The sequence below is a fragment of the Oncorhynchus clarkii genome, chromosome 10 (genome assembly GCF_045791955.1).
Source record: "Oncorhynchus clarkii lewisi isolate Uvic-CL-2024 chromosome 10, UVic_Ocla_1.0, whole genome shotgun sequence".
In the NCBI taxonomy this organism is placed as follows: domain Eukaryota; kingdom Metazoa; phylum Chordata; class Actinopteri; order Salmoniformes; family Salmonidae; genus Oncorhynchus; species Oncorhynchus clarkii.
In genome coordinates, this window is record NC_092156.1 from 19,866,789 (window position 1) to 19,881,150 (window position 14,362).

The 14,362-nt window shown below is 39.8% G+C and overlaps 1 protein-coding gene across 1 annotated transcript in view; it reads left to right on the forward strand.

The window, feature by feature from the left end:
- The first annotated feature begins 5,720 nt into the window (after positions 1–5,720).
- Positions 5,721–14,362, forward strand: part of LOC139418117 (unconventional myosin-VIIa-like) — a 77,499-nt gene continuing 68,857 nt past the window's right edge. The window contains exon 1 of the mRNA XM_071167322.1: positions 5,721–5,980. The gene's annotated coding sequence lies outside the window, so the exon portion shown is untranslated. The remainder of the gene's footprint in view (positions 5,981–14,362) is intronic.

Here is a 14,362-nt window from a genome sequence, read left to right on the forward strand (position 1 = left end):
GGGAACATTCCTGCAGTCAGCATACCAATTGTACGCTCCCTTAAAACTTGAGACATCTGTGGCATTGTGTTGTGTGACAAAACTTCACATTTTAGAGTGGCCTTTTATTGTCCCAAGCACAAGTTTCACCTGTGTAATGATCATGCTGTTTAATCAGCTTCTTGATATGCCACACCTGTCAAGTGGATGGATTATCTGGGCAAAGGAGAAATGCTCACTAACAGGGATGTAAACAATTTTGTGCACACAATTTGAGAGAAATAAGCTTGGAACATTTCTGGTAACTTTTATATCAGCTCATGAAACATGGGAGCAACACTTTACATGTTACGTTTATATTTCTGATCAGTATAATGAATGTGTCTTGGATTGTTTTTAATCATATGTCCATGTCCTTGTATTGTTCTTCTATTGTTTATTTTTCTATACTTCTTTATTCTTTCTTTCTTCAATGTGGGAAACAAATGGTATTGTAAGAATCAGCATGTTTACACTATTGCACATCATATCAGAATCATATCAAGAGGTTTGAAATGGTCCCTTTACAGGTACTAATCAGTGACACCCACCATTCATGATGATATAAGCTTTTAGTATTAATGATCATTTGTAAGTTAAAATGACGAAAGCGCTATTTAAATGATGTGTGACATATGTCCTTCTATTGTGTTGAGTTGCAGACTAAGGCAGATAGACTAGTGGTTGTTAAAAAACATTGGGTAGTGGTATGATAGATGGTTTTCGCTAATGGTTTAACTCAATTTGACAGATATAATACTTTATAACTTGTTATAAGCGCTATGAATCTTTTAGTTTATAATTTCTTGTTATAAGCGCTATGAATCTTTTAGTTTATAATTTCTTGTTATAAGCGCTATGAATCTTTTAGTTTATAATTTCTTGTTATAAGCGCTATGAATCTTTTAGTTTATAATTTCTTGTTATAAGGCTTAAAATAGATTATGTCTCTATGAAGGACATTTTCAAGTTACTCATATTGACTGTAATTTATTCAGGATAATTTTGAGATGACAATAACAAGACATTATAGATGCTTATGACAAGTGTTACAATGCATTATGACCATGTTATAAAGCATGACGAGGCTGTATGGAAGTTGAATTTCTTATTGTTTCCCTCAAAGTTTGGCTTTATTGTTAGCAATCAATCAATAGATAATCAATTTTAATGATATCACAATCCATTTCTTAACTCATGAAACCAAACACCCCTTAGTTTTAGGCTAAAAATATGCTTTCCCTCATGGGTGTGGGAGTGGTGTGCTCCTCTCTGTCTGATGAGGTCATTTCTGGGCAATATTTCTTCCATTTAGGGGATGCTTTTTGACTCAAGATCCCCCCTAGAGGTCAACGTTCTGTACAGCCTCTTTAAGTAATGTGTTACAGAGAGTCTAATGCTATGGACGGTATATCATGGTAGAGGTAACAGTGATAGAGTGCCATAGAGCAGATGCAGGTGTGGCAGGGTTAAAAAGACATTGTGCCAAGCCAAGTAGATTAGTCTTTCATGGTAGGGGAAGGAGAGGTCTTCGTGCCAATAGAGGAATGGTTAGTTGGCTGTTGCCACGATGTGGCAACGTGTGCTCATTCAGCCAGACTGGCACTCGTTTCTACTTGAATCAGGGGCACCAGTGGTGGGCAAGTTGGCAGCAGCAGCCATTTTGGTTATTTATAAAACTCAGTTTCACAACATTGTTGTGCAACCCACATACAAACAATGTCTGAAGTTGGCTAATTAACCCAAGTCCCTATCATCAGCTAATGCTGTATTGCAAGTTCTGTTCTGACCATATCTGAACCATTATAGGCCCCAGGACCAAGGGGTTGTATCACATAGGGTAGACCATTGCTGGTCTTTTTTAACTCATGTGAAGTATGTGCCACTTATTTGCCAAAATAGAACTGTGGAAAAAGACTGTTGTACTGTAGAGATGTGTTTTGTTGCTTAGAGTTCTACTGTAAATGAACTTTGTTTGCTACACTGGTGGACGTACATGTAGCTAGTTCAACTTTGTGAGAATTTTCAGACCTTTTACTTTCCAATATGCTTTATTTTGTGTCTTTGACAAAAATGTATGATGTTTGTGATCTCATTGCATTCTTATCATTTGCCAAAAGCAACAGTCACTCAAGGTACAATTGGTTTACCCTGGGTGGGCGGAGTGTCAATTCACTGATCTGGTTGCCTGGTTAGCATTGTTGAATGGGTTTTCTTGCACTGTATATATTTTCTGATGGCCCATGCCAAATGTTTTAAGTACAAAAAACACATCAGAACATTCAGAACTTTGGCCAGTTTTATATCAAGCCAATAACACCGACGCATGTAGCAAACGACTTCAAATCAGCTCGCACAGTTTGATTTTCAAAGATAATATATTTTTTATTCAAAGTGTAGTAAACATTGTTACTACTTTGATGCAGCTTATGTTGCATAATTGCATGTATTTTACAGATTCTGAACATTTGAATTCAGCATTCTAAACAGTATGTACTGTATATGAAAGTGGCAGCAACCAAAGTGTTTGTCCACTACTGTGACAGATGTAGATATATTGTGACGAACACGAACACCCTATCACCGAACCCAATAACAATATCCCTATTGGAAGAGATTGTTAGGCACATGTTAAGGATAGGATCATTACACTACTCCTTCCATTTCAGAAAACATGTCCCCTTCTGCACTATCACAAGGTGTGCTGCGTCTTACAGGACAACGTTTCGAAGGCCACGAGCACTATCCCACTTCTGACACCAGTTTGATAAACTTGGAAGTAGTGCTAAGTCCCTAGCAGGCTGTAAACTCTGTAAAACTCTGAGTTTAATGACAAGCACCCAATCCACCATCACAATAGGGATATCCCAGTTGGGAGGGATTGTACAATATATTCCAGACATTTATTTCAGAGGTAAGAGCATAATAGTTGAAAGACATTTAAGGCAATATTCCGTGACAATACTTGTAAGATGGATACTTATCTAGTTACGTTTTTAAACAAACAACATTTTATCATTGTTGGACATGGACAACCTGAAAAATGTGAGGAATACCGAAAACGTATGATTGCAGAGTCTTTGTGTGTTCACGATTTATTTTGATTTTGTGTTTTTATTAAAGCCTGTGTAATGGCAAACACATACGTCAACATGGTGCAATGATTTACATAGGTTAGCTCGTTTAGCTAACGTTGGAGCTGCCTTGAGCTCGTTTGCCTGCATACTGCTGCATGTTAAGGACATTGGTCATGAAACTTAATTAACGGTTGTGCCAGGTGTTACATCATCTTTACGATATCATAATGTATACTGTATGACATTGCTGACTCAAATTTACCAAGACAAGTGACACCTGTGTTCTTATCATTGGCGGCCATGTTTTCCAATATGGAGTCTGATGCGTTTGACAAATGAGCTTGTGATTCACTTTTCTGCCAATGTTTATTCATTTGAGACTAGAATATACTGCATGGTGAAACTTATAGAAGATACTATGGTCTTTATAACAAGTGTCTTTTATTATCAATATTTTGTACTCTTGCTAATTTTATATATCCACTTAACCTTGTGTTCTCTAGGCTTATATGTTTACTAATAGCTAGACATGGAAAGGCTGTATCTTATGTACTGTATGCTTGTCTGTGTGTCTTTTCTTGTTACCGTATGCGTTTGTTCGATTTGATTCTCAGTTACACTGTGGTTATTTTATAGTTATTTTACAGTGATCTGGAAATGATTTATTTTCATTTTGTATTTTATGTCAACTTGTGGCATGACTTTCAAATAAAAGATGAAACCTTATTGCTTTTCAATTTGATCTGTCAGAAATGTCTGCCAATGTGTGGTCCAGGTTTGGGATCAATTCCATTTTAATTCAGTCAATTCAGGAAGTAAAAGTAATTCAGTTTACTTCCTAAATGGAAATTGAATTGACCCCAACCCTGGTGTAGTTGTCTGTCTCGTTATACAGTTACACTCCCCTCCGTATTTATTTGAACAGTGACGCTATCACTCACTCATCATTATACATGATTAATTCATGATCATCCATAATCATGGTAGTATCCAAGTTCATTTAGAACTGTTCAGAAACACCTTGTATTCTAATTTACAATAAAAGTGACACAATACATTATTCACTATTCAGTTCCTATTGGGCAAAACATGAACCATAACACAATTGTGTGCTAGGAATATGGGACAAAATACTCAACTTTTGACTGCTTTAATACTATAAGTGAATTTGTCCAAATACCAATGAAGAAAAAAACGTATTCAATTGGGAGGACTATAATATAATAATAATAATATTAGATACATAAAGTGCATTTATTTCTAAACAGTAAAACAGATACGTATGAAATACCCTCAAATAAAAGGTGACATTCTGCCCTGTCGCCTCATTTGATGTCAAATCCAAAGTGCTGGAGTATAGAGCCAAATGTACAAATGTTAGCTTCACTGTCCTATATACAGAGGGGAGTGTACTAGTTACATAAACATTTCGCTGCATCACCATCTCCTACACCATCTGCTACACCGTCTGCTACACCGTCTGCTACACCGTCTGCTACACCATCTGCTACACCATGTGCTACACCATCTCCTACACCATCTGCTACACCGTCTGCTACACCATCTGCTACACCATCTGCTACACCATCTGCTACACCATGTGCTACACCTATTGCTCAACCATCTGCTACACCATGTGCTACACCATCTGCTACACCATGTGCTACACCATCTGCTACACCATGTGCTACACCATCTGCTACACCATGTGCTACACCATCTGCTACACCATCTGCTACACCTATTGCTCAACCATCTGCTACACCATGTGCTACACCATCTGCTACACCATGTGCTACACCATCTGCTACACCATGTGCTACACCATCTGCTACACCATGTGCTACACCATCTGCTACACCATTTGCTACACCATCTGCTACACCGTCTGCTACACCGTCTGCTACACCATCTGCTACACCATGTGCTACACCATCTGCTACACCATGTGCTACACCTATTGCTCAACCATCTGCTACACCATGTGCCACACCATGTGCTACACCATGTGCTACACCTATTGCTCAACCATCTGCTACACCATCTGCTACACCATCTGCTACACCATCTGCTACACCATGTGCTACACCTATTGCTCAACCATCTGCTACACCATCTGCTACACTGTCTGCTACACCGTCTGCTACACCATTTGCTACACCATCTGCTACACCATGTGCTAAACTTTGTACGTGATCAATACATTTTGATTTGACTTTAGTTAAGCTGCTGTTTTAGAACAAGACCTTCAGTCTTCACATGGCATCATCACCTGCCACATACACATAGTCCCCAAATGTACCCTATTCATAGGCCTGGTGGAATTACACAACTGTGTTAACCCTCCATCTCATGCATAAATATTACAGTACAATGTTTACTTTTTTTGTGGGACAATAGGTGCAGGCCCTGACCAGTCCGACACCACCTGCCACCCCATGACCTCTCAGTCCCCCTCCTCCTCCCCCTTCCTCCCTCCCCCTCCAAGTGGCTGGTCACTGTGGCTGTGTGGCGCACGTAACCTGCCTCCCTGCTAATAGGGATCAGCGGACTGACTGAATGATGAATGAGAGATGGAGAGAGAGAGGCTGTAGTCACTCCTCTACTGGACGCCAGGCAGCAACAGGTACCTTGGAGAGAAAGAAAGAAGAAGAGGAGGGGCAGAGCATGTGAGAGAGAGAGAGGACAAAAAGGGACAGAGACCGCAGCAAGTGGAAAGAGTGAGAGAGAGATTTTCTTTTGTTCATCCTGCTTCTTTACACCTTCCCTTCAATTCACCTGCTACCTGGCTGTTACCAGTTACCTGGACTTACCAGAGTGGAAGAGCGAGGGACAAGGAAAGAGGGGAAAAGCGAGGAGACAGGAGAACCCGAGTGTCTTGAGTGGTAAGTAAGGAAGTAAATAAAGTAAAGAAAAGCAGTTGGTTGGTCAGGGCTGAGGTCTTAGCTGGCCCAGGGCTCAGTGTTGCTGCCTCTCCTCAGGCATTAGTTACCCAAAGCCTCTTACGGCTCACTCAGCGCTCACAGCCTGCACACCCCCACTGCATGCTCCCTTCGTGCCAGGCCTCAAAGGGGACCATTTATAATCTCACTTAAAGAAACAGAACGTGACTCTTTCTGTGCGTGTGTACCTTCAGGTTTGTGTGTGTGTATATTGCCAGAATGTGTATTTAAGTGGATCTGTACCTTTTTTTAATAAACCAAGTTGGTAAATATGATTATATTAACTTAGTAAAGTACAACCTGAAATGATCGTGAGTAAGAATGGAAAGTGAAAAGGTGCATGAAGTCGGCACTTAAAGTATCAAAGTTCTAGATTTCCACGTGCGCATCGTTTTTAAGGAGGACATCTGGCACTGATCAGAGAATATTGGTGTTCACAGGGTGCTTGGAAGTCTTTTATGACCTGGTCTTGATATTGTCATCAAATAAGCTGTTTTTCTGGATTGGTTATTAGTCCACCTACATGACTCTTCAGCCTCCCAGGTCACCATCTGTGTGTTTTCTTCCTGGCCTGGGTCATAGTGAGTGTAGTTGGTGAGATGGAATAATAGCTCAGGCAATGAAGGCCATGCTCAGGCTATTCTCCCCTTCCTATCTGGGTCGTATTCACTAGGAACCAAACAGAAGCAAACGGGCCTAAATGACTGTTTTCTTTTTCCGTTGCAAACATTTTGATGTGGTGTGTACTAATGAATATGACCCTACACTGGCCTCAACTGTTCCTGGGTCATAGTGACTCTACTTGGGTAGAATCTTCTTCCCAGATCAGAGAACTGGAAGACTACTAACCAAACTGAAGTGTAGTTCAGATTCAGCTGAAATGGCTGAATGATAATGATGATAATATTTGTATTTTAGTGGCTTCATTGAATAAGTCCACATTGTCCAGGGAAACTGCTGGACGTAATAACTAGCTAGCCATTTCAAGAGTTTCAAAGTCACAGTCACGTACCACCTTAGTCCTAAACCTGTTGAGAAAGGATCATGTTAACAATCATAAGAATTATGTTTTGAATCATTATGAGCTTCTGAACATTTGACAAAACTACCCAGGTTACAAACAGGCTCGGATGTCTTTCTCAGGACTGTTGATGTTGAACCAAATAATATGACCAATTTTGTACCTGCTGGGTAGGGAGTTGAGGATAACCTGAAACATCGGATAACCTGAAACATCTGCTCCTCTACTTCATATAGCTCTACATATTGTACATAGATTTGACACACACACACACACACACACACACACACACACACACACACACACACACACACACACACACACACACACACACACACACAGACAGACAGGCATATCCATACAGTACATACTGTAGGACTAAAGTGTGGACTCTAATGCCCAAAGGCTCAACAGCTAATCTGAGAGTACAGTATGTTGTGTTCATATCCTATAATGCTGCTCTCAGAGGCCACTCGGTATATACAGTATGTCAATAATGAGTCACAGCTATTATAAAACAGCTATTTTGAAACAGGGTCTGCCGTAAGTTTTTGAAACAGCTAGTTTGTTTTTAGGTCCATAAAGATTCAGCAGTTTCACTGAACAATGTAGGCTAAACCAACAAAGCCACATTTGTTCCACTTAGTCATAATCATTCAGCTATTTCAACTGGATCCCAGTTTGGTTAGTTTTCCTGTCCTCTGATATGGGAAGGACTAGAGTCACTGGGTATGACCAAAATTAGTTTTAGAGCTAGGTTAGAACAAAAGTCTGAGTAACCATACACAATACACCCATATAGTTCTCCAGAACCAGGGCTGGTGTCCATTGTGTTAACAAATATAGTCAGAAAGACTATCCAGCCTCCAAGAGAAATAGATTAAGCTCCTACCATATTGCTGATGGCTATTGAATACTTTCAGATCGGCAAAGGTAGAGACTAGGCCAGTATCGGTGCATTGACTGAGATTGCATTTCATATAACTGGCACGACCAAAACAAATTGGGAATATTGTCGATTTGTGCAAAAAGAGGTTTGTAAACAAATGCTGCTACAATTGTGACTGACTATACAGTAGTTTGTTAATATTTCTGCTTTTAGCATAGAAAAAATGATGCCATATACTGTAAGTATTAGGGACTGTATTCACAAAGCATCTCAGAGTAAGGGTTTAGATAATTAATTTTATTGATCAACACTCCTATTCTGAGGTGCTTTGTGGATACGGGCAGTGGTATAAAGTACTTTTTGGTAGTTTTATGGGGTATCTGTGCTTTACTATTAATATTTTTGACTATTTTTACTTTTACTTCGCTACATTCCTAAAGAAAATGATGTACTTTTTACTCCATACATTTTCCTTGACACCCAAAAGTACTCGTTACATTTTGAATGATTAGCAGGACAAGAAAATTGTCCATTTCACGCACTAATCAAGAGAATATCCCTACTGCCTCTTATCTGGCGGACTGTGTTGGCGCATGCCCCTGGCTATCAGTAAATTTTAAAAACAAGTGTGCTATCTGGTTTGCTTAATATAAGGAATGTGAAATTATTTTACTTTTACTTTTGATATTTAAGTATAATTTAACAATTGCATTTACTTTTGATACTTAAGTATTTTTATACCAAATATTTTTAGACTTTTACTCAAGTAGTATTTTACTGGGTGACTTTCACTTTTACTTGAGTCATTTTCTATGAAGGTATCTTCACTCAAGTATGACAATTGGGTACCTTTTCCACCACTGGACACGGGCCCTGATCCTAGATCAGCACTCCTACTCTGTGACGCTTCATGAATATGGGTCCAAAGAGGAAAGGAAGTGCCTTTTGACACCCAGCAGCTGTCTTTCTGCCTGACCCTGTTAGTTGGGAAGGGTGAGAGCCTTATTTTTGGGCCCCGTGCTGGAATGGGTTGCCAGATTGGCCCCCTGTGGTGCTAGATAAGAGGCTATGTTTTAGCATGATTGTGGTGTGAGGAGCAGTACTTCCATCCAGATGGACTATAAAGCTGTTGATACAGAGTCAAAGGGCCACTATACAGTCTCCTCCATATGTATTCCGACAATGAAGCATACACATTTTGGGGGGGCTCTATACTCTAGCATTTTAGGTAGAATGTGTCATATTAGGCGACACTTCAGACTGTCACCTTTTATTTTAGGGAATTTTCATATCTGTTTTACCATTTAGAAATGAAAGCACTTTATGTGTATTCTTCCCCCATTTGAAGAAGTCATAAGTATTTGGACAAATTCACTTATAGTGTATTAAAGTAGTCAAAGTTAAATATTTGGTCCCATATTCCTTGCATGCAATGACTAAATCAAGCTTGTGATTCGTGATTTTTGTTAATCATGGCATTATCAGGATTCATTTAGAAGTCGCAATGACTAAATCAAGCTTGTGATTCATGATTTTTGTTAATCATGGCATTATCAGGATTCATTTAGAAGTCGCAATGACTAAATCAAGCTTGTGATTCGTGATTTTTGTTAATCATGGCATTATCAGGATTCATTTAGAAGTCGCAATGACTAAATCAAGCTTGTGATTCGTGATTTTTGTTAATCATGGCATTATCAGGATTCATTTAGAAGTCGCAATGACTAAATCAAGCTTGTGATTTGTGATTTTTGTTAATCATGGCATTATCAGGATTCATTTAGAAGTGTTCAGAAACATCTTATTAGTCCAGTCATCATTCACCATTCAGTTACTATCGGGCAAACAAAACACAAATACAACCAAAACAAACTGCAAATGCGTCCAACAAGTTTGTAGAGTCACAAGATTGAGTAGTCATTATGTGCAAGAAATATGGGACCAAAACTAAACGTTTTAAGTGCTTCATTGCTAAACAGTAAAACAGATATGTATGAAGAAAATATGAAATATTTGATCTCAAATCCAAAATTCTGGAGGATAGAGACTAATTTAAAGTGTTAGCTTCACTGTCCAAATACTTATGGAGGGGAGTGTATCTAATCCTTTATTTGGATCTGATATTTTAAAATCCTCTCAAACAAATCAAACAAATCAACCCCCAGACTTCTTACCCCCTCCTCTCTTCTTCCCCTCCTCCCCTCTTTTCCTCCTTCCCTCATTTACCTGACAACATGACGCTGCACTTAACCCAGCTGTGACTCTAGTCTGGATACTAATATCAAGTGTAAAGATGTCCAATGAAATGGTGCCACATATGAGGATAAATATTTATTGATTTACTATTGGGCAAAACATAACCCAAAAGACTCATTTAAAATGTTAGCTTTACTGTCCAAATATATATAGATGGTAGTGTATGTAATCCTTTTTATGGATCTGCTACATTTTGCATGTTGTTTTGCAATTAAATATTTGAGTTGCATTCAATGTAGCTGTATTCAAAGCACAGCAGATCCGTACAGTATATCATTAAGCCCAATGTTAATCTACTTATTGGGCAGCAAATGGGAGGAGTCCCTGGTAAACTGTACCATATGTTCCTTATGTGACAACACTCTCCTGTCACATGTAGGGAGGATGTTTCTGTTCACCCGGTTGACCCCGAGATCTGAGGGAAGCAGATAGTTAGCAATATGTTGATGACCTAGCCTTCAGCATAGGCTACAGAGTTATGCCATATTGCTTTCCCCTATCTAGTCCTTCATGAGCAGTAGACATGAAAAAGGGTAGGACCTAGGGGAAGGAGGTACAGAAATGGATCCAGGCCATGCCCCCTGTGTCCTGCTGTATGTAGCCTATGGAGACAAAATGGCTACTGTTATTATGGATGTAAACAAAGTCTTTGATCCAAATGCAGCCCAATGATATCTGCCGTCAGGGAGGATATGATTCAGCAGCCAATATTAAATTATGGTTTGTATAAACCCAGAGATTAGCCCCAGGAACCTAAATAAGCCCTTAAAGGGACATTTCACAATTTATCAACTTTGAATTTATCATCTCAAGCACCAGCCCAACATACCCTCACTCACCTGACTACATGACCAGCTGAGCCACATTGCTAAGGCATGACGTTAAAATTAACCCAGCTGTAAAGATGTCCAATGAAATGGTGTCCTGTATGAGGAGAAGTGTTTAGCCTACACACAGTGCTCTGTGTGAGGATCATTATTTGCACTGATATTACACAAAAGCAAGATGAGACATTCTTATATATACAGTGCATTCGGAAAAGTATTCAGACCTCTTGACTTTTTCCACATTTTGTTATGTTACAGCTTTATTCAAAAATTGATGAACATTTTTTTTCTCATTAATCTACACACATACCCCATAACGACAAAGCAAAAAAAGTTATTTTTGAAATGTTTTCAAAATTATAAAAAATAAAACACAGAAATACAACATTTACATAAGTATTCAGACATTTGACTCAGTAGTTTGTTGAAGCACCTTTGGCCGCAATTACAGCCTTGTCTTCTTGGGTATGACGCTACAAGCTTGGCACATCTGTATTTGGAGAGTTTCTCCCATTTCTCTCTGCAGATCCTCTCAAGCTCTGTCAGGTTGGATGGGGAGCTTTGCTTTACAGCTATTTTCAGGTCTCTCCAGAGATGTTCGATCGGGCTCTGGCTGGGCCATTCAAGGACATTCAGAAACTTGTCCCAAAGCCACTCCTGCGTTGTCTGGGCTGTGTGCTTAGGGTCATTGTTCTGTTGGAAGGTGAACCTTCTCTATGTACTTTGCTCCGTTCATCTTTCCCTCGATCCTGACTAGTCTCCCAGTCCCTGCCACTGAAAAACATCCCCACAGCATGATGCTGCCACCACCATGCTTCACCGTAAGGATGGTGCCAGGTTTCCTCCAGACATGACTCTTGGCATTCAGGCCAAAGAGTTCAATCTTGGTTTCATCAGACCAGAGAATCGTGTTTCTCATAGTCTGAGAATCTTTATGTGCCTTTTGGCAAACTCCAAGCGGGTTGTCATGTGCCTTTTTACTGAGGAGTGGCTTCCGTCTGGCCACTCTACCATAAGGCCTGATTGGTGGAGTGCTGCAGAGATGGTTGTCCTTCTGGAAAGTTCTCCCATCTCCACAGAGGAACTCTAGAGCTCTGTCAGTGTGACCATTGGGTTCGTGGTCACCTCCCTGACCAAGGCCCTTCTCCCCCGATTGCTCAGCTCTAGGAAGAGTCTTGGTGGTTCTAAACTTCTTCCATTTAAGAATGATGGAGGCCACTGTGTTCTTGGGGACCTTTAATGCTGCAAAAAAACATTGGTACACTTCCCCAGATCTGTGCCTCGACACAATCCTGTCTCGGAGCTCTACAGATAATTCCTTTGACCTCATGGCTTGGTTTTTGCTCTGACATGCACTGTCAACCTTATATAGACAGGCCTGTGCCTTTCCAAATCATGTCCAATCATTTGAATTTACCACAGGTGGACTCCAATCAATTGAATTTACCACAGGTGGACTCCAATCAATTGTATTTACCACAGGTGGACTCCAAGTTGTAGAAACATCTCAAGGATGATTCATTAATGGAAAAAGGATGCCCCTGAGCTCCGTTTTTAGTCTCATAACAAAGGGTCTGAATACTTGTAAATAAAGTATTTCGGTTTTTTAATTTTTAATAATTTAGACTTGCCTAGTTAAATAAAGTTTAAAAAATAAAATATAAATTGTAATTACAGTTAAATGAATGGTTCCTTATGGCACAGTTGCTCCAGTGCAATTTTAGAGACACATACAGTACTTGATGTTTAATGTATATGTTTTGTGTAACCCATACATTCTTAAGGAGTTTCATTATGCGTTGCATAGATAGACCCCCCCCCCCCCCCTCACTCTCTCTTTCCTCATTTTCTCTTGTGCAGCTGGCTATGATCACTGTGGGCAAGTTATTTTGTAGTGGTCTCCCTAGCAGCAGCTGACACTGGGAATGACATGCCCAGAATACCCATGGTCCAAAGTCAAAGCATCTTAGAGTATGAATGCTCATTTACGATCCCGGCCTGTAACCACAAAACGTCTCAGAGTAGGAGCGCTGATCTCAGATCAGTTTAGCCTTTTAGATAATAATGACAAATATTATATGGACACATACTAGATCAGCACTCTGAGATGCTTTGTGGATAAGGCCCCAGGTCCACATAACAATTTTGATTCTGATCTAAAAGGCTGATTCTTGATCCTAGATGAGAACTCCTACTCTGAGATGCTTTATGAATACTGGCCCACAGCTACTGTACTTTAATCATGTCAATGTGTCTCTAGCCTGGTTCCAGATTTGGTTGCAGATCGGATCTTAGACCAGGCAAATGTGTCTCTACATTGAATATCAAAGTAAACACGTGCATTCTGCTGCCTCATATTTATTGTGATTGTTTGAAATGTATTTTTGGACAATCCACTGCAGATTGGTGTATTCGTTGATTATTTCTTAGTGGGTGTGTCATTCCTACTTTGTCAGAGCCATAGTAACTACAACTGGAGAAAGTTAATACTTCTACTAGGGTCTTGAAACATTAGTAAGAGACTTTGTTGTGTGTGTGCGCATGCGTGATAGTCAGTAACGGGGGAGCTAACTGTAGTCATGGAGATTTGAAATAAGACAGCCTGATAAAACTCTCTCAGCCAGAGCTTAATTTCATTAGACAGTTTACTTGTGGATTACAATGGTGGTGTGTGTTTGTTGGTTTATTGTGTGTGACGTATGTATGTGTGAGATCAGGGAACTGTCTTCGTTCCAATTCTCTCCCCTTCTCCATGACGTGCACTTGGTCACTCATGGACTTAAAGTTCAAAGGTGGAAGATATATATCCCTCTAGCCCATGGAAGCAACAATACAATGCTTTTAAATCCATGATTAGGAGTGAACGAGTGCACATTTAAGAGAAGGGAAGTGAATCAGACAAGAGCACAGGTCTAAAAGCCCCTGTGCAAATCAGTCCAGAAACATCTGCAAAAGTCACAGTCTGAAATGGCACTATATTCTCTATATAATGTACTACCTTATGGGCTCGGGCCAAAGGTAATGCACTATATGGGGAATAGGGTGCCATGCCATTTCGGATATACCCACACTACACATTAGATCCAATGACAACTGCTTTGGGGGACATTCTGATTTACAGTAATGCCTTTAATCTCACAAAGTAATAGAGACTCTGACAACAAGCTTATGTGTCTATCCTCACTCTCCAGGGGTAGAAATGTTTATCATTTTATACACATTAATTCCACTTGATTAAAGTGGGATTCCTCTTGGCTCAGACAGTATGAGGTCTGGTCCACCAGTCACCAATGGACTCAGCTTTAAGCCATCTGTCCAGCGAGAACCCCTGT